This window comes from Ambystoma mexicanum, chromosome 9 (genome assembly GCF_040938575.1).
Source record: "Ambystoma mexicanum isolate Mex_15411 chromosome 9, UKY_AmexF1_1, whole genome shotgun sequence".
Taxonomy (NCBI): domain Eukaryota; kingdom Metazoa; phylum Chordata; class Amphibia; order Caudata; family Ambystomatidae; genus Ambystoma; species Ambystoma mexicanum.
The window spans coordinates 713495699-713520672 of NC_090931.1; the positions used below are offsets into that span (position 1 = coordinate 713495699).

At 45.8% G+C, this 24974-nt stretch overlaps 1 long non-coding RNA gene across 1 annotated transcript in view; it reads left to right on the top strand.

Annotated features, from left to right (window-relative positions):
- The first annotated feature begins 206 nt into the window (after positions 1-206).
- LOC138488548 (uncharacterized) overlaps positions 207-24974 on the top strand; it is a 39591-nt gene continuing 14823 nt past the window's right edge. The window contains exons 1-3 of the long non-coding RNA XR_011274680.1: positions 207-317; positions 431-453; positions 23714-23736. This is a non-coding gene — a long non-coding RNA (uncharacterized lncRNA). The remainder of the gene's footprint in view (positions 318-430; positions 454-23713; positions 23737-24974) is intronic.

Here is a 24974-nt window from a genome sequence, read left to right on the forward strand (position 1 = left end):
TCACATCCTAAAAAAATAATAATAATAAGAGCGCATAAAAGACAACACGGCAACATGGGGCAAAAAAACTGTATGCATAGCTCCTCCTTGCAGTCGATCTTTCAGTGGCCAGTTCACCTTGAGCACCAGTGAGAAGTACTGTGAAAGAGGAGGCGGGGCGCCTTTTTGATCGGCCGGGCCTATTGGCTGTTGGTGACAGCTATTGAGTTTCTTATTCTGATGTCACGTCCGGTGCGTGTTTTTTTTAAACAGGATATATAGTTTGCTGCTCCTAGCACGAGTCGACTTTAGTGCAGTTCGGTTGCGCTTGTTGTCAGGTTTGTGGTTGGATTGGGCTGCGGTGGGGGAGAGGTTTTTGGCAGTCAGGGACTGTCATAGAGTGGCGTTTGCTCACCGCGGCTCTAACTTTTCTTTTTCTTTACACACACAGGAACCGCCGCCATGAGAGCGAAGGTGAGTGACAAGAGGAAGGAGGGTTAATGTCTTGCTTACACAGACGCTTGACGCACATGGCGAGTGGAAAAGGCTAGTTGGTGCTGGTCTTTCCTCAGTAATCCGAAGCGTACATGTAATGATGCACGTTGCCCGGTGCCATTTCTACCCCCGCATGCAAATGTTTTAGTGTAGTGACAAGTTGTCTTTAAGCCCACTTGTGTTCCACGTTGTTTTGTTCCATGAATCCAATGCGACATTGCATGAAAAAAAATATCCAAACGGTGGAAGGGCACGTTTGTCTCCCTGGTTTCTTTAGGAAAATAGATTAGCAGCTCATCGGGCCCACGTATCCCTTCTCGCGTGCTGCCGGTTGTTCTGATTTCAGGAATTATAAGGACATACTTTCAATCGATATAGCACCCACTGCCTGTCGGTGCGTAGTATTAACTAAAGGTGAAGGCTAAAAAGAACGGTTGCCATACGTTTTTATTTATCGGTGTCATGATTTTATATATTTAAACTTTTAAATCACTTGTCGTTATTGTTTTAAGTTGATTCACAATATAAAGTGTCGCAGCCACATGGGAAAACTTGTAATGGATGTGTGGGTATGGTGGAACACGTGGCATCTGGAAGGCCTGAGGCAGACTGCATGGCCGCACAGTAAGGTGCAAATTAAGATTATTGCGTTGTTAGTGGTGCTATATTTTGCACTAGTCGGTATATGGTGCCTAATAACACGCCTGGTTTGTGTCGTTTCAAAAACGGAAAAGCGCATATAAACCAGTGCAACATTACTACACCTTCTTTTTGCTAGTACTTTAGGAGTGTAACACTTATGCTAGTAATTTACACCCTTCAAAGGGGTGTTTTATTGAGCATTTGTAAGGTGCTTTATACAACAGCATTGTTTCAAAGTGCCACAAGGCTAAATGGGAAATAACAATGTCATGACAGTAATATACAGTCGTGGTCCTACGAGGCCTTGTAGCATTTGGCTGTGCAAGTGCATTAAGGAGAAGGTAAGTGGGTGGCAGGGGAACAGAGAAGTGGACAAGTGTTGGAGGAGGGCCCGGGAGAGCTGTGCTAAAGGGAGCCAAGGAGGAGAACCTCTGCTAAGTGCTGGTACAGGCGACTCAAGGTGGAATGTGGAGCCACCGAGCAGTGGCCCACAGTGTAATTGGAGGCTGGTTCTGACTGGGAGGAAGGGCCTGGGATCCTGTGATATTCATGAGGAACAGGCCACTGGTCGCAGTAGCAGTGGGGTGATTAGCAGGGAAGGGAAAGGGGTAGAGCAGAGTTTTGAACAGTTTCCAACACATATGGTCTGAGGGGCAGGGAGGCTGTTCAAAGGGAGGGACCTGTGCCCCACCCCCACTCTGCTTGGAGAAGCGTTTGACAGTTAGAGTTGGAATTAGAGTAGCATAGGGCTCTAGCAGGGGAGTTTGGAGATGGTGTGGTCCCAGACCAAAGAATGCCTTGTGAATGATGCATCGGGTCTTGCATTTGCTGCTTGCAGCCACTGGGAGGCAGCTGCCAGATACGGAAGTCTTGCAGCCCTGTTCTGGATTAGCTGGAGGGGGCGAAGGGATTAGAGGGGGAGGTTGAGAAAGAGGCTTAGTCCAGCCTGGAGAGGACCAGAGCTCTGGAGACCTTCAGCTTCTTGGGGGAAGGTGAGAAATAGAACTCGGATGGATTAGATATATTTTTTAAAAATGTGTATATACAGGAGGACCAATGCTCTTTTGGTCACAAAAGAACGCACAATAACTAAGGATCAGATTTGCCCGTAAACAGTGAGCTTCTTACAATGCAGTGAGTTTGAGGAACATTCTGGCCAGGTTGTGGAGGGGAGTAAATGGGACAATACATAAGTGGACATGCATCGATTAAGGACAACCAACATTGTTTTCGTTTAAATTCTTTGTTTTTTCAATACCTTTTTCAGTATTATGTGCTGACAATAAGGCCAAGAATGATAATACAAAAACTCCCTTCGTCAAAGCACATAAAACAGGCCAATTCACACACTACCCACTTTTACCCCACCACCCCCCTGGTATAGGCTGTTACTACCACTGGACCAGAGTAAGCTTGCAGGCACCTTAATCGGTTCAAACCGGACGTTCCACCCGAAGGTTCCCAGTTTCCCTTGCTCTCCATATTCTGGAATCTTTTTGTCTGAAATGTGAGGTTTACCTTTACTGACTTTGGGGGTGTAAACAGGTCTACTTCAGGAACTCTGAAACCTCAAGCATATCTCAGATTTCCCTGGGCAAGTCCACCTCCTGCAAGCTGGGGGAGTGGGGGCATTGGGAGGAAACCCTGCTTGGCTTGTCCACTACTACATTTTCACTCCATGAATGTGAGCTGCCACCATTGGTCTTTGACACCCTTCTGATTCCCCTGGTTTTTAGCCAGGGCCGCCAACCTCCTTGATCGTGTCCCCCCCCCTGGTGATTTTATATGGGCACTTGCTGTGGAATTGCCTGTTTTCTACTGTCTCCCCGAGCATGTAAAGTTAAATTGACTTTACTAGTCTCTTTATAGGAAGATGGTGTGAGCTGGGTCTGTAAATTTAGAGTGCTGGAGGGGTTGCCTAGCTTCCCCTGAGTCAAAGCACTCAAATGTTTCCCTTTCCTATTTAAAGCCAACTACCATGATTTTTCCAGACCGCTAACAGTAGCTAAAAATGTTTTTCAAGATGGTGCCCAAGACCGATCTGTAAAAACAGACTCTGGTCGACTTTTTTTTGCCATTTCTATTAGGAAAGGTCCTGTCTCTGCGCGCCAAACCAGGTTTGGTCCCTTTGTTAGTTGGCCTTTGGCGGGCTTCAGTGCTGAAGCCCTCTTCTGGCGCCCTAGTTTCTGGGATGGACAAATGAGTTGCCCGAAACTCCCTGTGCTTAGTTTCCTAGGAGATTCAACTGCACTCTGGTGTGATTGGCCGGCTGGCTGTCCGGCAAGGACAGCCACCTTGCTGTGTGTGCGACAGCCGGGCTGGGATGAATGGGCTCCTCTCTGCCTCCTTCTCTCAATCATTCCTGAGTACCTGCGATTCAGGATTGGTGTGCCTCCAATGATCTGTGCCTTAATGAGATCCTTCTCATTGGGACCCCTGCTCCCACATTTCCTCACTCTGGCTGCCCCCCTTGGGCCCTCTTCCTTTGCGGCTAGAAACCTTGGTGTCCTCTTCGACCCCAAGGCCCACTACCAGCTGCACCTCAGAGGTATTCTTCCTTTTCTCACTTTCCCCCAGAATCTGTTTGCAGAGTGCCTGGTTAGCCACTTCTGCCTTCCTCTACTTTCTGCTCCACTCTCTGCAGCTAATCCAGAACAGGACTGAAAGACCTGTCCTTGGCCTCAAGCAAGCCCATGGACCATATCTCTCAGCCCTGAAATCTCTCCACTGGCTCCTGGTGGCTCAAAGGATCAAGTTCAAGACCCTCTGCATCGTCCACAAGGCTTTCTGGGGCTGGGGCCCACACTACATCATGCTTTCTCTTCCACAATACCTTGCTTCTCGAGCCCTTCGGTCGGCTACCTCTGAGGGTCAGACGCTTTTCCAGGTATTGAGTGGGGGGAAGATCTCTCCTCTGCAGGTGCCTCCCTCTGAAATGGGCCCCCTGCCCCTCTCAAACTTGAGCTGGACTACCTGAAGTGCTGAAGCAGCCAAAGACCGACCTTCATTTTTTTTTCTTCTCCCTTGCTCTTTTTCTCCTTTCTCTTTTCTCTTCCCCAGACCCCCTCTTGTGTACCTACCTGTCTCCTGTGCCGACTGGTTGCTTGGCTACCCTCAGTCTACTGGGTACCAGCTTCCATGATCTCCCCTGCACTGCCTCCAAGCACTTGGGGGCTTGAGTCCCCTGCCTCCTTGCACTTACCCAGAGTCGCGCTTCCCTTACTTGGAGCAAAGCTGCCCTTATTGCGCCCCCCTCCTCCGTTCCCACTTCCCTTCCTCCCCATGCACTTCACAGCACCTGCACGATCTGAATCACACAAGGCCTAGTAATATCATTGTCTTGTCATACCTCTTTCATCCCTGTCTTGTCACGCCTAGAAACACTTGTGTATATCACATCATAGAATGGACAGCCCATTGAGTGCTGCCAGGGACCATATGCTAGCTGTAAGGGTGTAGAAGTAGGAGCCTGACCATATCTTCAAAGGACATCCTTCTTGGTGTGCCACCACCCATGTGTGCCTCAAGTGAAAATAGGGGGGGGGTGGGCACCATTCTTAGTAATTACTGTTGTATGAATATTCTAGTAATACATATAGTCAAAATAATTTGTCAGAGCAAGGTAGGAGACTGACGCACAGATGGCATTTTTGTTTTATTTGGGAACTTAAAGAGAACTCTAAGGAGTTTGCCTGCACCAACCATTACTAAGGATGTCAAACAAAGGTGTCAAACCTATTTCCTTTGATTACACTTGAATGGAAACTAAAGTGGGGATCTTGATTCAGAATTTCTTTATTCTGGGTGGTACCTTCACTCGTAGGGCAAAATGTTCTTCGCCAAGGGCAGAACAGCAAAACCAAGTCTCAACGGTTCTTTGGACTGACCCCCCAAGGCACAAAGAAAATAGTCTCTTAACAATGTATACCACTCCTGGCGGAATGTTTCCCCTCCCTGAAGGTCTTAAGTTTCTTAGGATGCCAAGAGAACCTCCCTTTGTTGCAAATTGTTCACTACACCAGGGTTGTCTGGGGGTTGGGGGGGGGGGCGGGGGGTGTCTGACTCCCTTCCCCTGGTCTCAGACTTTGTTTCATCACCAACCTGGATTTTCACTTGGCCAGGTATTACGATCACAAGGCTCCCAAAACTGTCAAGGGTAATGCTTTTCGTTTTGGACTCAGTCAACTTGACTACCTTTGCTGTGACGATACTTCAGTGATTGTGGCTCCCGGACTGCATGCACAATCCACCTTTATTCTTTCCTGCCAGGCACTGTAGTGATTATTCTGCAGGCCTCTTATCGCCTTTATGGGTGTAGGTCCCTGACTCCAACTTTCGCTTCCTGTTCAGTCCGCCTGGTTTATGCTTTCACAACTTCTTATACTCGGGATTGGGGGTCCCAGACCTGTGGCTCTTGTTTCTCTCCAGGTTCCCTGCTTCTAAACGATTGCCATGGGCCCCTTTCACCTCGCCTCACACTCGCATACCTGTCTCTATGGTCTGCATTGATCTTGGGGCTTACATGCTGCTTCTGGCCCACCTTGGTGTTTCCTCGCCAGTCAGAATTTCCCTGTTGCTTGTGGCAGCTCTGAGGGGAAATTTCATTCCTGCGATCACGGTTACTGCACTGCACTTTTGCCGTCCCAATGGGGTACCTGGAGCTGATTCCTCCTCCTTTATAGAGAAGTCCTTCCACACCACCCTCCATGTGGTGGTGTGATCTCTTCATAGTGTCCCATCCGTCTCTGGACTCGTGGTTCCTCCAGCGAGGGCTCGACGTTTGTCTAGTTTTTATGCATACATCAAGTCCATGTTGACTACAACTGCTCACCTTGGTTCCGCGGGGTACTCCGCGCCTCTTCGTCTCGGCACTAAATGGATTAGTCTCAAGAACAAACGGGCCGTCCTGGTATTATGAAGGGGGACTCTATTTAGGTAGTCGCTACGCTTCCTTGTCCCAGTACTAAAAGGGTCAGTCTCAGGATTGATGGAGCCCTTCTTTATCTTGGTATTGTGAAGGGGAACTCTACTCAGATAGTCCTTACTCTTTCTAGTGCTTTGTGTACTAGAAGTATGAGAAACGCATGGTAACAGTGGGAATGGTACTGATTGTGTTGGTGACGAAGATGGGCTAGGGTAAGGTGGGTTGTGAGATAACATGTTCTCCCCAGGTCATCACTAATCCCATAGGGAGCTAATCGCCCCCTGAGAGCCACCTGCTGAGTACCACTCCCATGGGTACTATCGGGCAGCGGCCTCACCTCCCCGGCCTCAGAGAAAGGGACTTTTGTCCTCGAGACAAGAGAACTGGATTAGTCACATGGTCTTCTCGCACATCTGCATGTCCCAGGTGTTGACTGTTTTTGAAGTCTTCCATCCACTGCCGTTGCCAGGATTTTTCAGCCTTTCTCTTGAACTGTTCCCCTGAGTGTTGCGCCCAGTCCTTCCCTTGCTTCCTGATGGCTGGTGATTTTGTTGCCCAGTCAATTCCAATATCACAAAGGGGTAATCGTCTGTCTTAAAGTACTCGGGGCAAATGTGTATCGCCAAACCATTTGCTGCCTTCATTTGCAGAATTTGAAGTGCCTTAGCCCTTGTTGAGCCAAACCCTCAAGTGAATACGGCAACTGGCTGCGATATTGGCTCCCATAGCCATGCCTGCCCACTCATCTAATCCTACAGAGCAGCCCCATCTGCTTCTGCAAAATCTGTCAATGGAGCACAGTATGCCTCTTCCAGTGCCTTGCACAGTTTCTGGAAAAAACAAAACCATACTGCCTTTGCTGTGTATGCACCATACTGTTCCATTGTAATATTTCTTTAGGGCTGTGGCAGTTTTTCTTTCCACAGCATCTCTTACTGCAGTTTGTCTATGGCCACAAAAGCCCTCCCATCTAGGATAGATTTTGATGTGCATTGAGGCATTACCACATGCTCTGGACCGTCCTGTTCCATTGGAATCTTTTATGTCAGAGTTTGACAAATATTGGGGGGGGGAGGGGGTATGCTTGTGTCATTAGGTTTTCTAGTGGCTGGATCTGTGAATCCCCATGTACCCCCAAACATGCTAATGCAAGGTCTAATTTAATACTCCAGTGGATTATCCTGCTGCATCTTGTCTGAAGCAGGGTATGTTGTATCTTGCGGCTTACACTTTTCCACTGGCCCTGACTTCAGTTCAGGGGGTGTGACCCTTCTGCATCAGTTCGGGCCTGCTCGCCCCTAGAGTCTTGAGAATCACCTTACGCTTTGCCCCGTTCAGCCTTGTGTGAGACTACCCAACATTTATCTGCTTGGTATTGGGTCTGCTTGGTATTGGGTAACCCACCTTTTGGTATATGTCTCTACTACACAAGCTGGTAGTGTGACTGAGCAGCTCAGTCACATCTCGAGGGGTAAATGTGAGCTGTACAAATGAAATCCGTAAATACAAGTAGCCAAGTAACACTTACACTCAGGGTTTCAGTTATAAATAATTATTTATCAATGTTTAAGTAAAGGCAATTCATGTAACCATATACATTTACTAAACATCACTTTCAGAATTAAAAGTTGGATCTTTGGATATGCTTCTTACACAATTCCTACACCCATCACAAGGACAGTAATTGCATTTATATATCGCACTAGTATACTTTGCAGATTCTGAGGTTGCAGAAAGGAAAGTTTCTCAGTATGTGAGGACAACTAAATCTTCAAATGAAATCTAGATAAGCCTTTCCCAGCAGTAACGGTGTACAGCTACCACCCATGAGGGACCAACAGTATCAGACAATGGACTAGAGTCTTCAGGGAGCCAGGACAGCCAGCCGTTTGGGACACAGTATGGATTTGAGGCACTTCTTGGATCAAAGTCTTAAAGTTAGTTTGTTAGACCATCACTTGTAAAGAGTTGGACTCAACTCTAAAAAGTAAGCCAATGCAATTCCCAACTGAGAAGAGCATGGCTAAAAGGCAATAAGGTAAGTACCCCACGCCTATGGTACCTCTGGTTTGAAGAAGAATGGTCCAGCAGGATTCTGTCTTGCTACAGCATTATAGATCCTTGTTCCTGAGACTCAGTCGGTGGGGGGGTGAGGTGGGTACAAGAGGGAGGATGTCTGGAGGGCTCCTGCGGCAGTACTTGGGAGGTCGTCAGCAGCTACTTGATCCTTTTTGTTCAGCGGTACTTCACGGTTTTAGCACTTGGCAAACAGCACTGTTCCGGATCTTGGACACCAGTTGACCCTCTTCAATCATTTGGTCCTGTACTGGTGAGGGGACTCTGGAGGTCCTGCTTCTGGAGGGTCCTTGTGAGACTCCTGGAGCTTCTAGCCGGATTCGTTCTGTGCCAGACGTTGCACTCTACTACAGACACTCGACCCCTGGCATTGGTCTTCTGAAGCAACGGAGAGGCACAGCAAGTGGTATAGTGGTCCAGTGTAGTTCGTCTCTGGGTTAGTTGGTTCCACTAACCCAAGGGGAGAAGTCGTGCCACCTGCAGCTTCTGTCAGTGAAAAAGGAGTTGGCACAGCAGCAGGGTTTCACTGGGCCTTTCAAGGTCCAGGAGGTTGCAGCAAGCTTCGTTCACGGTTTCTACATCGGGTGTTTCTCCCAGTGGTCGACTCTGCCTGTAGTCCCAAAGCCCTCTCCTTTTAAGCAGTTTCTTCATTCATGCACAGTTTAGGCTGTCCATCACACAGCAGGGTGACTGTCCTCAAAGCACATGCAGCCAATTGGGTATAGTTGCATTCCTGGAGACAAAGTACTGGAGTTTGGGGACCCTCCCTCACATCCTGTCCTTCCAGACACTGGAGCGATGGGTGGGCTTCAGAGCTGAAGCTCGCCAAAGGGCGAACCTGTCTCAACACAGAGAAACCCAAGAACGACACCAGAATCAGAAAATGGCAAAAAAAGACTAATACTTTTGACAAAATGCTTAACCATGGGTGATGTACTGCAGCTGAGGGTTCAGCCTGCAGTGGAAATGCACAATGGTAGGAAAAAGTAAACCACTGCCACCAGCCATTTAAAATAGTCAGGGTAACATGCATGAGGGAGGGCGGGTAAGGGCCGCAGCCCTCCGCATAAAATGGTGTGTGCTGGACCTACAAATGGTAAAGGTAAGTCAATTTCACTTTACTTATTCCTAGGAACTGTAGTTCACAGAAATCTAGGACTCTGCACTGAAGATGCTGTGCCACCATACAAAAAGCAGATGCCTGTGGAGTTTCGGACTCCAGAAACGGTGATCTGTATCGGGTATAAACACATGAGTGAGACAGGTCTCGCTCACTTCAGGGTTAAAAATAAGAGACTCCAGAAAAAGAGCTGCGTGTCTCTAATGTGGGAGGAATTTAGCACTGAAATGAAAATGCTCCCTAATAAGCAGGGTATGGGCTAGTCCTAAATCGTTGCTTTCCTAACTCCCTGCAGTGGAGAGATGAGGGAGTAGCTGCACTCCCCTGCAGCAGATGGAGACTGTCTTTAACTAGGGATTATAGTACAGAGGGGTTATTCTTACTCTGGTTAAGCCAGGGCGAGAGCCTTAAAGTGTTGTGAAATGTTCCTGTTGGGAGGGGCAAGGCCTCAAATGGAAGTACTGGGAGAGGGATGTGGAGTTAGAATGTTTTTTTTTTTACAGGGGCAGCCATTTTCGTCTTCAATGCTGCTGTCTACGTTGGTGGCATTTGCTGAATGTTTGGAAGGCCTCGTGTTATTTCCATGCTGCTAAGCTGAGTTGAATTTCCACTTTAAAAAAAAATAAAATTATCGTGGTCTGTGGTGGCCAGTTTTATTACTTGGGCATAGTGTATTACTATATCCCCTTTCAAGCATTGGAGACTTATAAACTGTTTTTCTTGGTGGCAATCGCCTTGTTCCGTAGGCTGGGAGTTTGGTTGCAACTGAACCCTATCTGACATTTGTTCTGGAGGGGTTGGTGTCCTTCCGACCCTCAGTAAGTTCTTGGGCAATTCTGGCATTGCTCTGCTCTACCTGTAGGATATGGCAAGGGTAGTGAATGTACAATCCTCTGTAGGTGGGTGAGGACAGTCATGAAGCTGGTGTATGAGGATTAAGATCTGCCCCGCCTGTGATTGTGTTGGGAAGATCCAGCTGCGCAGTGTTTGCCACCTGTGCAGCTCAGAAGTGCCACAATAGGGGATATTTTTAGGGCCGCCACATGTGCTTCCCCTGAAATGTTTCACTCACTAAATGTCTGCCTCCTGAGGCAGTATTTTGGTTCAGTGCTGTTCTGTTATTAATTTCCACTGTCGTTCAAATCTCCTTGACATAGATTGGTATATCCTCCTGCTGTAAGATCTGTTTTTCTGAATATTTAATGGTAATCCCATTACGTTTGAGTCCTTCACTTCGTCTTGAAACTCCTCTCCTCTAGGATTAGGGGGGGGGGGCAGGGAGGAGAGGAATGTATACTGGTCAATCATGACTAGAATTGGTGGGGACTACCCTTATGCCCTCCCTACCTCGTGGGAGGGGTCAGCGTCACCACATTTAGCTTCTCGCTTTGGTTAAAACAGGTGGTTATTTCTTTCTTGCGACGCATGGAAGCTGCCTGCTCTAAGGTCGGGGAAAGTAATCTGGCTGTCTTTGTCTATCTAGCTCCAGAGATGGCCAGTCCGGAAACTGAGTCCTGTGCACAAACCTTCAGGGTGTATTTGGATTTGTAAAGCGCACATCAGCCCAGGGGCATTGTGGCGCTTGTTAGATAACTTAGTTGCAAATAAAATGAGCATATATAAAGGTTACATACATGATATTGTACATATTTACAGTGATCGTTATGATTAGCAAGTAGTTACACTTTACATTGCGAGGAGTGAAAGCTTAGTTTTCTCCAAAAAGCAGGGAGTGAGTTTTCTGCTTTGATGTCTGCGGGTAGTGCGTTCCAGGATATGGCAGCAATATTATGGGAAGCCTAGGCCGCCGGCTTTGGCTCTGTTGCGTGGGATGTGAAGTTGGTTGGTGTATTGTGACCTGGTGGGGCGTGTAGTAGAGGATTTGGAGATAGTTTCAGATAAGTATGAGGGTGCAGAGAGGCATTTTTGTGTGAGGGTTAAGATTTTGAAAGTGATAACGCTCTTTGACTGGGAGCCAATGAGCTTCTTGTCTGGCCAGGGAGATATGCTCTCTTCTAGGAATGCTTGGTGCTGCACGGAGGGCATTGTTCTGTGTGAGTTGTCTGTTTAGGTTTTTTTGCTGTAGTGCCTGCTAGAAGGGCATTGCAATAGTCTAGTTTGGCGCCAATGGTTGCTCTTGCTATTGAGGCAGTTGGGTTTGGCTAGAAGGTTTTATGGCGTTGATAAGTGTGGTATGCACAGAGGAGGACTTGATAGCGCTGACCTGTTTTGTCATGGTTAGTGAGGAGTATAAACTCCCAGCGTCTTGACAGCTGTGGATACGGGGATAGTGGAGTTGTTGATGGTGAAGTTGGTGTACAATAAGTTTAGCTAAGGTGTTCTTTTGGCCTAGTATCATGATTTCTGTCTTGTCCCCATTGAGGCAGAGGCCATTAACCGCCATCCATGCCTGGATGGTGGAGTAGATTGTGTTAAGTGTCTTAGCATCTTCATAGTAGGCTCCAGTGAGCGGTAGAAGTACGTGTGTTGTCAGCGTAGTTCGTGCACACGAGTCAAGCTTGTCGATGAGAGGCTTCGTGAACAATTTGTATAGTGTGGGTGCTGTGCAAGAACCCTGAGGCACTCCGCAGTGGATTGTGGTGGGTGTAGCGCTTGCTATATCTTAGAATACTTTCATGGCTCTTCCTTTGAGGAAGGAGGTGACCCAGAGCGCTGCTTCTTTGGAGAAATTAGCAGAATGTGTGAGGTGTGAGTTAGTCTTATGGTCAACGAGATCGAATGCTGCTGAGGGGTCTAAGAAGCAGCAGGGCTGGCTTGCCTTTGTCCATGATTTGTGTGATCTGATTTTTTGAGATCACCAGGGCTGTTTCAGTGCCGTGTCCTTTCCGGAAGCTAGATTATGAGCCGCTCTGTCCAGTAATTTAAGGAGGAATGGTGCCGTGGTTATTGGTCTGTAGTTATTGGGTTGCAGGGGGTCGAAAGACTTTATTTTTTTAGTAGAGGGCGGACCCAGGCCTCTTTGAGGCTGTCGGGGATGATGCCTGCATATGGTAAAGGAACATCCTTTCATAATTTTCAGAGATGTGCTGTTAGCATTTAAAGAGCAAATTTGTGTCATTTGCATGTCTAAATTGCACCTTTACACATGCGTGTGCTAAAAGCACATCTCTATGCATATGCTAATGGCAGACATTGTTTTCAAGTATTGATAGTACACGTTCTGTTGAGCAAGCCTGATATTTGCACACGTTGACAGGACACCTCTACCCATAACTACCTCCAATCTCTTATCTGCACATGCTATTGGCACATCTCTTCTCGTCTGCTAATGGTGCATCTTCTCTGCGCACATACTAGTGGGACAGCTCTGTACATGCATGCTAACTGCACACATGTGCACAGAGGTGCATGCTAATGACACGCCTTCTCTATGCACATGCTAATGGGACATACCCTCTCCGCACATGCTCACTGCACATCCCATCCCTGCATATACTAACATACTGTGCAGCGACGGGATCTGCAGTTATGTGCAAACTCCACATCCTATCTCTGCGCATGCTAATTGCACATCTCGGCTCTGCATGCTAATTGCACTTCTGTTCCATACTAATGGCACACCTTCTTGGCACATACAAATGACACATCTTCACTAAGTACATACTAGGACATTTCTTCTGCGAGTGCTAACATAGCATCTCCTCTGCCCATGCTATAATGGCACATCTCCTCTCTGCCAGTCTTAATGGAAGGGCTCCCTTTTACACAGGCTAATGTTGGCAAAGTATATGCTAGCGTTTAATCCAAAGAAAGGCTGGAAAGGAGGGCAGCCTGTACTTCCCAAGTTCCAATTACGTGGAGGGATGACGCAGCCTTGATGGGTGTGGCACAGAGGGAAGACCGCAGAGGAGTCGCTTCTTTCTTACAAGACATCCAATAATGAAGAATAACCGTTCACACAAGTTACTATCGGTGCTGGAAATGGACAAAATGTACTGGGGCCAAATGTAGCCGATATATTTTTTCCCCTTTCCTTATTCAGCCTGACTCGAACACGTCCTCACCAGCCCCACCACAATGCCCAACAGTGCTTCCCTGGCATTCTGCTTGGTGTTGCTCTAATAAAATTCAAACTGGGATAACTGTTACCACAGTGCTTAAAAGCTGAGGGAATCTTGCTAAAAGCGCTATATAAGAACACATACTCCCTTTCCACATGTTATTGGCATAGCCTCTGTACACATGCAGCAGCACATCTCCTATCAGCACATGCTAACTAAGCTTCTATTTTCTGCATGTGCCAGTGGCAAATGGCCTCCCTGCATGTGCTAATGGCAAGGGCTGCTCCCCCCCCCCCCCCCCCCCCATCTCTGGTGCAGGGTAATGGAACCGTTATCCCTGCATGGGTTAACGGCCCATCCATCATGGTATAGCCCACCAGCAAGCGCACGTCTTACTACAGCCAGCATAACTTTATAAATTATACATTAAAGAGCAGGTTTGCAACGGGCCATGGTGCAGCAAATAAAGGAATTATTGTCTGCTTACAAGAGACATGGCTTATACACTCTCCAGTACTTGATGGCTATGAAACCCACACAGTATTAGCCAAGAAAGGCTCTCTAGGCCGTCCAACGGCCGGTCTCCTGATAGCAATCCGTAGCGGACGAGGTCTCGTAAATTCGCAAAAGCTAAAAGAAAACCACTTCATGCTAATGGTAAAGTTAAATTGGATTACCAAAAAAAGAGAATCGTCTAAAACCTTGCTAAAGACACTTATAATTGTGACCATCTACTGGAACCCAGCCACTATTGAAAGTTCAAGATTTATTAACACAATAGAACAAGAACTGGACTGGGTGCAAGTTACACATAAGCCTGACCACGTAATCTTATGTGGGGACCTCAACATAAACAGTCAACCCTTGGCAAATTCAAAGGGACATAGATCGAAAAAATTAGTAACAGACCAGAGGCCGACAAAATGGCAAAACTTAATGAAGTCTAGATCTTTTGACAACTTAGATCTAACATTTCCCGACTCTAATAGACTTCCAACTTGGGAAAGAGCAAATTCATCCTCCACAATTGACTACATCTTTGTATCTCGTTCTCTACTACCCCACATAATCTCCTTTAAAGTGATTAAAACAAAGGAAAGTGACCATAATCTACTAGAAACAATTTGGTCTACCTCCTCTCCGATTAACCACACCATGACCTCAGATATTGAACTCTCCACGCAAGGAACAAGACTCAGATTAACGGAAAAAGCAATAACCACTATCACAGCGCAATACAAAGACTACAGTAATCAACCCCCTAGGACAGACGTGGACTACCTGCCCCTATTGACCATCTTTAAAGCTCCTCAAAAAAAAAAGAAGACTCCACCACTAGACCGAAACCATACCTATGACACATTAGTCACGGAAAAAAAAAGAGAACTGAGGAGAATAAAAAGACAAGCAAAAGGGTTGGAGCCCTCATCAGCACTCGAGACCATTAAATTGGCCGTCAAAGACTACAAATCATGGTTAAAAGGCTACCGCCATAAGTTGTACCAGCAAGACGCGGAAAATATTCTCATGGCCATCACCAGAAACAACGCCAGAGACTTTTGGACCTTACTTCATTCAACTGCACCAGGAGATCGACCATGCCAAATAAATGGAATTGGTCAACTGACCTGGGAACACCACTTTCAAATCCTTTTTAAGAGTCCAACTATCAAAACCCCTTTGATGGAACCAAACGAAACCCCCTGGATCAGTGTGGACAACATTGAGGACATCATTGCCTTAATTAAAAAGTTAAAACCATCACGTGCGCCTGGACCGGATGGCATCACGAACCTCGACTTGAAATCCCATCCAGAGACTTGGGCTCCCCTTTTGAGCCAAATATTTAAACGCTGCACAACCACAAAATCAATTCCATCTTCATGGACTTGTGCAAACGTCGTCCCTATCTACAAAAAAGGGGATAGATTAGACCCAGCGAATTATCGCCCTATTGCCCTCCTTGACCCAATAGGCAAAATGTTTGGGTCCTTGCTGCTAAAACATTTTATTACTTGGGCCAAAGACTCCCCGTGCCACGATAACCTCCAAACTGGCTTTAAAAAGAACCTGGGGACTAACGCCAACATTTTGATATTGAGTGCCCTCAAAAGCAAAATCTGGGAGGGTCGCCCACGTCTATATATCATCTTCGTCGATCTCACACAAGCTTTTGACAAAGTCGATCGAGAAAGACTGTGGAGAAAGCTTACCCTATGGAGATGTCCATTAGACGTACTCAACCCAATTAAAGCCCTCTACTCAAATACTACCATGAGGGTCCGCCTGAACAAGCAAGGCACTCTAACACAAGCAATAACAACAAACAGAGGCGTCAAACAGGGATGCCCACTAGCACCGGCTCTGTTTTTGTCCTATTTAGGCGACTTCCAGGAAACGGAAACAAAGATTAGAGTTTTTCCGCCTAAACTCGGAGGAGAACAAATCAGTCGCCTACTCTACGCCGACGACCTAATCTTGCTGGATAATACCCCCATTGGCCTTCAACGTCAATTAACAAATCTTCAATTCTACATGACGTCAAACAATTTGGAAATAAATGAATCCAAAACAAAAATGATGATAATAGAGAAATTCTCTAAAAAGAAATCGGCACCGAATTTGAAACTTGGCACTACTACCATTGAAAAAGTCACAACTTTTAAATATTTGGGAGTCACCCTAGATAGCTCATACAAAGAAAAAGCAATGCAAGAGTCCCTACGCGCCAAAACTACCAAGCTAGCCACACAAGGAAAGGCGATTGACATTAAATATGGTAGATTCTCAATTAGACCTGTAAGAGATTTCTACAAAATGAAAGTTATCCCATCCTTGACATATGGCGCCGAAGCAATGCCGAACCTTCCCCACGACTTATGGCCAAAATTAGAAGCAAACTTCTGGCGCCCAATTTTGGGCCTGCCGAAAACAACTCCGATATCAGTAATTAGACGAGAACTAACTCTCTCCTCGCTAAAATCAATTGTGGATTGCAATAGCGTTATGCTTTATCGAAAATGTAGACAGAAAGAAACGCTTTACGCATACCAACTGATAAGTGAAGAAATCCGACTGGGCACTTGCCATATGCTCACTCGATGGGAAAGTAAAGTCTTGAACATCCTAGACTCAGTTGCCTGTAACACAGAAGATCTCATCGCCAACCCCGTTCGAGTTGTCAAGAAAATCAAAGAACTTGACTGGATCAACACCAATGACTCTGCCTCAAAATACAAACTTTCCAGTCACCTTCCTCCTTTCTCCAAGAAACTCGACGCTATCCAACCTTTTCTGAAACTATTCCCAAATAGAGCGGCCCGAAATTATTTTTTAAAAATAAGATTGAACCTTCTAGAAACCAATGAAATACTGGCGATTAGACATCAATCCTTATCCAGCTTCTGCCGTCTCTGCAAGTCCACCACGGACAAGGAAACCATACGCCACCTCCTCCTGAACTGTCCGGCGACGATAGAAATTCGTGACAGATACCTGACAGACATTTTTACAAATTTTACTCTTCAAAGCGAAGAAACGTGTTGGAACAAACTGTTGGACGGAGACAAACAGGCATGGCAGTTGGCAACTATAAACATCATGAAACACATCCTTAACGTGCTTCTTCCAACACAGACAGAATGAAAAGTTCCACCGTTTCTTCCGCTTCTCTCGAACAATTCTTTCCTCTCAACTTTTGTTAAAAAATCTAGAAAGATTATATACAAATAAAAAAAAAAAAAAAAAAAAAATAAAGGAATTATTGCAAATGTGTTGGCTCCCGCTGCTTTATTTCAGCACTGTGAGGGGAATGGTGGGGGTGGCTGGTGACTTGTGAGAGCTGACCTACTTGTCCTCCCTCCCATGCCGGTGCGCAACAAAACCTACATTTTGGGGGGGGGGGGGTTTAAGTTGTGATGGGAGGGGCCACTAAAATAGGCAGGGCAAACTTGGAGGCTCTGCCCCCACTGTTCTACCACCTCCCTCATGGTCTGCTGTGGGGACCAACTATCGATTAGTAATTTTAAAGCGCAATATGCAGAGGTGATGGAGGACTTTCTTGAAAGTAACAGCTTTAAAGTTTTACTGTGTTCAAGTACATTTTTCTGAACCAACACAGTAAAATTAACGCTGTCAGTTTGGGGAATGGCTCACCTCTGCCTAACAAAATGCAAGTGCGCCCATCCAGGAATGCACCTAGCCTAAAATGTAGGGATGGGCTAACCCTTCAAATGTTGAGAGGCACTAACTTCAGAGACTGGAGGAGTGGCAAACTTTTGTTGGGGTATCTACCTTCATTAACTGTTGTAATAAGACTATTCTAGTGCAGCTTCAATGTGACAATCAGTTAACTGCTTTCTCCTTTGAGTCTGAAACACCCACTTCTTGCAGATCCTGAAGGTCCTAGAAAGTGTGAAAATGGCAGATGTTGTGCAATGAAAGACTCAATATCATAGCACAACAGGACATTGCAGAGTGTGGAGCAGTACTCTGGACGGCTCAAGCAACTTCAGTGGCTGGGAGCAACAGGGGAGAAAATGTAATGTTGGTTCTATCGCAGTCCGCTGTAGTAGAATCTCTGGTGCACTGGCTGGTGAGACTGTCGGCCTGTCACATACAGTGTTACAAGACTGGGGAGGGCCAGTGCAGCAATAATGCAATTCTATGCAGCAGTATTGGAGCCACTAGCAGAGGAGCACCAGGATACACCAATGTGTCCCTACACTTATTAAAGCGGTCCCATTGTAAGGGTGTAAACTTTTATAAGCACTCCAATTTTTGCAATTAAAGTCAGGGTGAGATTACATTATTTGCCCAGGATCAGTTACGCTAAACAGCAAAACTTTGATTTTAACCCACTCTTTCAATTTGGGAACAGCCACCTTCCGCGTTTTACTTGGAACAAAAATGTAAGTTTTGGTTGACAAGACCTACAATAATACTGTCCTATAGAGTTTATTTGCAAAATAAACAAATTGCATAGTAAAGCATCATGACAACATGTAAATGCTTATAGCAGCATGTTGGGCCGAAATATCACTGTACCTTATTTTCCACATCCTGAATGGAAAACTTTCAGATGCAAAAGGCAAAACATCCTGATTTACCCACTTTATTTTCAGCGCTTTAAAAACACACAAAAAAAATAAAGTTCTGCCATAAACTCAGGTTTGGCGATTCGTCACAAACCTCCACTGTTGATATATGGTTAAAGAACATTCAACTAAAGACATCGAAGTAAACTTAATTTTTAGCATATGAAGTTATTGGAGATTATGGGCAGTGCTCCAGATAAGATTTTGAGGGAGTATTTTACTCCCTGTTTTTACAATTGGAGAGTAAATGCAATTTCAAGCGAGTAAAAATGTGTTCACTTTCACAAGTGTAAAATGTGTCTGAAATGTTCAGACATTTGGGGAATAAAACTTGTCCCTGCATTCAGCCAGTGATAGAAATGAGGACTTTAGGCATGATTGCAGGCATTGACTTTGACTAACCAATCAGTCAGCACTGAGATGGTAACTGGACCAGTGTGGGGGTGAGGTGTGGTAAGCTGCACAGTGGAATGGTGCCTGCGCCAACAGCATGCCTGAATTCATGGAAAGGCACAGTGTGCAGCTTGGGCACCTACCAGCTGTGCACACAGACTTAAGCAACAGTTTGTGGTACATTTTTAGTGTGGTGCAATGCTCCAATGAGGAAGGAAAACAAATTAACCAGAGGGATTTTCATTTTGAATTGTGTAAAGGCTACCCAGGCAAGGTTTCCCAATATAGAGGAAGCTAGCGCTTTTAATAACCGGAAATAAAAAGCAGACTCATCCTTGCCAAGTTTCAAACTCGCGAACCTGATAAAACTATCTCTGCAGCAGGTGCATTTTCGGTTTAACGCGTACCCTGCTTCAGTATTCAGGGTGCATGCAATACCATTCTAGACAGACACACATACATGCACTTGCCAGTGTACATATTTGTCTGGTCTCCAAGTCGTACCAACTGCCTGAAAGTGGACTTTATAACAAAGCCCTGCTATCCGCTGGCTTCACTTAATATAGGAATCCCATTGCACTTTGGTACTTAATGTCTCACCTGATGTTTTAACACGCGGTATAGGAATAATCAAAGATTGGAGAAGGGCTGAGCCAGCATTGAGGGCCTAGACCCTACGACCTGCAGGATGCATGCAGCTGGCGCTAAACTGTCTTACTGCATTACAAACGGGTGCAGGATTCTCAAAATACCTTTGCTTTCTAGAGCAATGCTGTACAATGGGGCACATCTTCTGCTTCATTCCTGAAAAGATAGTGTCTCGTGGCCATCAAGTGGCAAAGGCACTACAGAACATGAGCTCACTCACGGTATCTGGAGACCCGAAGCTTGAAGCAAAATCCTGTCACACCTCCCCTGCTTATAGTTTTCTCATCACGTTGTGTGAAGTATCAACTGATACACAGTGAAATAGAAGAGCAATACAATAAACTGGAAATACAGGGAAAAACAAATGGAGTACTGGTTGTAGAAAATATTAAATTACTTCTTGTACAGAACCTGGCGAACACACACCTTCAGTGACGGAGCCTCTTTGTGGGTAAAGGGAGTCCAGGCATCTCCTGTTGCCTCCATCGCCCTGGGTGTCTGGCTGTCTACTGAACTTCTTCTGGAGCAGTTTGGCCAGTGTTCGAAGTTGGTATAAATATATGCACAGTGCATTATGCACTGTAAGAACACAGAGGATGCCATTGCCAACTAAGGCCAGTATTTCCCAATGCAGGAACACCAGTGCTGCCTGAGCCCAATTACACCATTACTGACACTATACAGGACACCCGAGTGAAGGACTTTGTGTACCACCAACCTTTCCCATCCCACTGTGTGAACACTTGTGCTGCATATGGGCTTCACATTCTACTTACTGTAAGAAAACTTGTGCTTTGTGAGCCCAGTAGTGCCATTATTTGCCTCAGTAAGAACATGCATGCTGCCCCTTTTCGCTAAGCCTCTCTTCAGGCCCTGGTCAGACATTTGCTGCCATGGTGGCGTCACCTCCCATGATCTGCTGTCCTAGGTGCAGGGAGGTGACGCCACCATGGCACAATTTTATTCAATCTTCAGTTCCACTCTTGCAGCTCATCGCCCTCTCGTTCACCCGCTCTCATCCACACCAGCGCTCCTCCCTGCTCCCTCTTGCACCTTCACTTGCATGTATCCTTGCACTTTCACATCCTTTACACGCCTTCTCACTCATCATTATCACACTTGTGCTAGGTCTCATGTAGCCTCGCATCTGAACACCCGTGCACGCTCGCACACTTGCTTTTTATTACTTATGCTTTTCTTACACACCCTTGCATCCCCACACCCATTTTCAGACCACTGCCGGCTAGTACAAATTGAGGTTTCAAAATCGCTATGACGCAGGTTTTAATTTGCATAAACGGCAGGGGATCGGCACACAGATGATTTGTCCCTGCAGAGTGTCCTGTACAGGAGAGTAGCAGATCTGAGTGCTTCAGCTCCAAAATCCTTTGTCTGCTGGCACAAAAATTAATTAAAAAAAATGTGCCATTTCACTTGGGTGTGAATGGGCGAGGGCCCCGGTAGATGTTTCCACTACTGGTAACACAAAAAAAAGTTAGTGAGCTGATTATAGATAATGACGGTTGGTAATGCTTAAAGTTCAGATCACCATGTATTCCTTGACAAATGCTGACAAGTCCAAAATAAAAGGGGGTTGGGTACTTGGGGCAGAGTAAGAAAATGTTGCTTATTTCTACGCAACCCACCAAGTCCAAATCAATTTCGGAGTCTTCTCACGAAGCTCGTGTGTGCATAAACTAATGGTTCATACTGCAGTGCCATCTACTGGCAGAGGAATTTATTCAGTGACAATCCGGCGTAAATGGTACGCATTTAAAAGTGAAATGTGGCGTACTGGCAAGAATTAAATGCATAAAAAGGCCCATTACGCCCCTTATCTGGAGGGCTGCTTGTAGATTGTCTGCTAAGGTGTTGGGGTCATTGGCAAAGGGGGGTGCTAGTTAGGGATATTGAGGTAGGGGCACAGGTTGTCCTCGTTGAGCTTCTCACTTGCGCTGCGGTAGCAGGGGTGAGAACTTTGTGGGTTTCACTGATGATTCGATTCAGTTGTGATTGGGGCAGGGTGGTGTTGGAGGTGATGGTGAGTGGCAGTTATGATCTGCGATCCAGTCTAGGATGCAGCCTTTTGTGTGTTAAGACAACACTTTTTGGGTGAATCCTAGATCGTTGAGATCCTTGTGAAAGGAATCGGCAAGTTTGTCTTTGTCATCATTGAATCTAAGTTGAAGTCTCCTTGCAGGAGGGTCTTGGTGGAGCTTTTGAGGTTATTGCATAGTATTTGTAGGTGTTCGAGTCTGGGGAGGTCTGGGGGGCGGTACCAGCCATGAATGTTGATGGTGCTGTTGGGAGACAGCGTAAGTTTGGCAGATAGAAGGTCAGAGTTGCTGGTCCAGGGGTGACAAGTCGAAGGTGGAGGATCTTTGTAGATGCTCTGCCTCCTACTCGTGCTATCTTGCCTGAGGATGGTGAATCCTGGTGGTAGAGCAAGTAAGTGCGATAGCGGGGCCAGAAGCTACGTGCAGCCAGGTTTCTGTGATGCTAGTAGGTCAATGTTGTCGGTTATGAGGTCGTGAATCATGTGTATGCGCCGGGAGGGAGCATACATTGATGAGAGCACATTTTAACGTGTGGTGTATGTAGGTTTTTAGAGGTCTAGATGGGGGTGGAGTTAGGTGGGTCGTGTGTACTGGCAGTGTTGGGCCTGATGTGGTTGATGGGTGACTGCTTTCATTTGTTCGAGGGGGCGGGGGGGAAGATTGTGTGTAGAGTGGGAGCCTAGTCTATGGTTTCTGCGTTCAGCAATCGGTGTAAGAGCTGAGTCTTTCCAGTCTACACATAGCTGTGTGGTAAGGTGGTGAAGAGGATTTGTCTGCTGGCGATGGGTGATTGAGTAGAGATGTAGCAGTGGTAATGAGTTGAGAGTTAGTGGTGGCCGGGCTAGGCGGTGTTTGTTTGGGATGGGGGGAGTGCAGTGATTGGTGAGATGGCAGAGAGTATGATAAGGGAGGTGAGCCAAGTGGTGGGAGGTGGAGAACTTACTGGGCATCATTGTATGCAGTGTGGTTTAGACAGTCGGCCAGATTCGATTTTGCGCAAGAGGACTAAAATCAACAGTGGGCAGAAATGAGCAGTGTGTCCTAAAAATCAGTTTTACTGTCAGTTTGCAGTGCTGTCCAACTGACTTTATTGGTGGATAAGAGCGTGGAGTAGACCACCCAACTATGAAATGTATTTAAAAATGTGGCAGATTTAAATGCTTATCTTGAATATCGGCAACATTTTTCTGTAGTCGGTCGAGATCCGAGGGGTGAAGAGACTGGTTTTCTGTTTTGATCCCAAAGATCAGGTGGACTGTGGCATTCTTGATGCCCTGCAATCTAGACTCAATACTAACCGGAAATAATGGTTACCAAGCGTTTCATGGCAACTCATTGCAGCAGTGTTCATGCTTTTAATGCCATTTACATGAAGTATTGCCAATATCTGCATATTAAGCGAGTGTATACATAGCTCTAAATTGAGGGGAGCTGGGAGCTATTTAGCACCCGCTTGTAGCCTAGAAGAGCCTGGTTAACCTGCATAATGGGTTGCAAATAGTCAAAATGTTAGGTTTGCATGTTACATGTAAGTAGATTATGCAATTAGCTGCTTTGTTTGCCATTGATGGCCCCTGGTCACTGGCTAATGCTGGACACAGAGGAGCTGCTCTTAGCTCCAGCTTTTGCAATTCCGACCCCTGACTAACTGAGTGGGGGGCAGTGGTGTATTGCTATGCAAAATCACCCCAGTCTCCTTCTGTAATTGCACAAACTGGCTGCCCAACGATTGGCAGCTGCCAAGGCAATTCCACTGGTTACAATTAATCCTCACTTTTTGGTGTGTACACAGGAGGGAGACCGTACTCGGACGTAGGTGTGTCTAGGGGATTAAGTTGTTGCCACTGACTCTGAATAAGACCATGTCTTTAGTTGTGTGTAATCCTGTCCCATATGGGAAGTGGCCTAGCAGTGGTTTTGCTGATGTTGGTGGCCGCACCATGGTTGATCCTGTTCTGTAATAGTGCAGACTGACTTAATGGGAATCTGCCCAGCCAAGTCTTTAGTAAACATTCAAAGCTATCATCGGCTCATCAAAGTTTATTTGGATTAAACCTTCATCAAACACAAAAATCAAATACACAAGTTGGATTATTAGCTATCACTTTTCTGTTGTATTTTGTCAATCTCTACCGGAACATGTTAAGACAACCCTATTTGCTTAGGCTACACTTTGATTTATGTATGGTCGTTTGTAGTTGGGTATGTTGTGCTAATCTGTTTGCACGTTGACGGTATTCCTACATATTTTTGTCTTGCAGTGGCGCAAGAAGCGGATGCGGAGGTATGTGGCTTTTGCTATTATCTGGGAAATGTTACATTTTTTGCGATGAATCTTTGTTGGGAAGTTTTAGAGCATGAACAATGATGCCTCACGTCGTCCTGTCAATTCTAAAATGCATGAGCTAATTTTTGTCTGGTTTTAGTTAATAAATTCATGGGGTTTTTTTCTTTGTTTTTTTGTATGTACAGTACTTGTTAATGTTCCCCCTCCCCAAGTGGTTGCAATGGATTTGATACTTCGTACCTGCACACTGAAGTACCATTCTTGGTTGCAGTGGACACTGCACTTGGCTTGCGATTTTAGCACATCAGAATTTCATTTATGCTCCATTTTCAAAATGTTTTTTCTTACCCACCCATCTTTAGTCCAAGCATAACATGACAAAATTAACTCTGTAGTAACCAGTACAGAGATGATCAGTACAGAGATGATCAAAGATTGAATAGGAAAAATGATCAATCTAAAATCTTTCACACATTGCATGGTAATCAAATCCCAAGCCAGATGGAGCTTTATTTCATAATGGAGGAGGTGTAAAGTTGAAACTGGCCTTGCAAAATCACGTAGTTTACATGCTCAACAAAGGAGAAAGGCATGCTCCACATGAGGGGTGGCAAAATATTTACCACCGTTTGTATAAAAAATGGTGCATGTCCCCATAAGCACACTTCATTTGGTGCAATGCTGCCACACAAGTGTCATTAACACTTGTTAAGTGCCATGCAAATGATTACTCTCCCCTGATCAAATCCCACCAATGTGAGTGGGCTAGTATCACTGCCACCCTTGTACACTTTAGTATGTTTTTTTGTTCGTTTTCTAGAGGTGGCTTTTTTTTTTTTTTTTTTTTAGTGGGCTCTGGCACTTGACAACAACGATTGCTCACTATTTAAAAAAAAAAAAAAAAAAAATGTTCTTGAATTGCTGCTCCTGCTGTTGGGGTAATTGCTGAGCCTCTGTGGTTGCCAGGCATTGTATTTTTGCAGCCAGTAAGATCTCCTGCCCTTACTCTTGGTGTACCCCTGCCTTCGCTACAAAACCTTCCCAGAGGAAGTAATTAGAGCTTCAGGGTCTCGCGGAGGCACCCTCTCATCCCCAAGCACTGCACAACTGAGTCTGCAAATGCCTACCCTGTGGGGGTAGGCTCAGCATGGACAAATGGCCATTTTGACACAGGGCTTCTGCAATTCAGGTATTTATGGGTACTGAATCCTTCCTCTTTGGCATATTCATGAGTT